Source organism: Oryzias melastigma, linkage group LG20 (assembly GCF_002922805.2).
Source record: "Oryzias melastigma strain HK-1 linkage group LG20, ASM292280v2, whole genome shotgun sequence".
NCBI lineage: Eukaryota > Metazoa > Chordata > Actinopteri > Beloniformes > Adrianichthyidae > Oryzias > Oryzias melastigma.
Window position 1 is genome coordinate 3,275,884 of NC_050531.1, and position 1,260 is coordinate 3,277,143.

Consider the following 1,260-nt stretch of genomic DNA (forward strand, 5'->3'; position numbering starts at 1 on the left):
CAAAACAAGAAATCAAACCAATCAAAACCACAAAACAAACCAAAAAACAAAACAAAACCACAAAACAAAAAAACAAAACAAGATAACACAAAACAAAACAAGAAATCAAACCAAACAAAACAAGAAAACAAACCAAACAAAACAAAACCACAAAACAAAAAAACTAACCAAACTAAGCAAAAAACAAACAAAAACACAAAGCAAAAACCAAACCAAACTAAGTAACAAACCAAACCAAAAGAAAACAAAAACTAGATTGCCAGTTAAATTCTTCTTTTCCGACCAAAGTCAAGAGTATTTTCAGCCAAAATTGAGAGGTGGGGGGTGAATTTCCAAGAAGTAGAATGTAAATAAAACAGACAAACCTCTGCCTTTGATCCACTTTTTCCTTCTCTTCCTATTTTGACCTTAAAGCTGTCCTTGACGGCTTGTTTTGCTGTTGTTTTCATCCTCAAAGTTTTAAAGCGACATCTATTTCAAATGTATGAACTCATTTAAAGTACTTTCAAAATGCAAATGATGCCTTCTTGTGTGAATGTGTGGTATTCATTGTCGACATAATTGCGTTTTTTGAATTTAACACAGAAACATGAGCAGCAGCTTCAACGTTTCAGGTTAGATCCAGAGACCAGAATCAGTGGATTCTGTGGCGTTTGAGCCTCTGCACAGGGAACCAAAAACAGAGGTTGGGTTTAGTTTTCCTCTGCAGCCATCAGCAACGTTCCTACCAACTGGAGAGCCGTTGAAAATCCTGATTAGGACGACTCCTGGCTGAGTTCATGAAGGCATTAGAGCGATAGCCGAGATGATTGGGAGTCTGGATTCTCCTGTCAGTTTTCTTCAATGTATTAGAAAGAAAAAAGATGAAATCTGAAATTATTTATTTTCAGAAAAAGCAAACAATTTCTGAAAAAAATGAAAGAAACTCACATTTATTTTAAAAACGCATTTATAAAAAACTAAATGATTCATCAGGACAGTTACTTAAAGCTTTAATGAGTTTTTTTTTATGATTTCACTACAGTAGTGGCTGCACAAAGCTTTTTCCACGGCTGAAAGGAGTTAGAATCCCGTCTCACGTCCTCCCTGATCAACTCTCTCACAGTTTGAGGCCTCATAAATCCTGGAATTGCTCTTTGTTAAATCCATACGGCCTCTTTTCCTTTTGGACAGGAGAATAGAGCGACGGATCTTCATCAATTCACAATTGAATCTTCTGTTCCATCCGGATCTTTCCTTCTTTTCATCCGCAGTTACAGA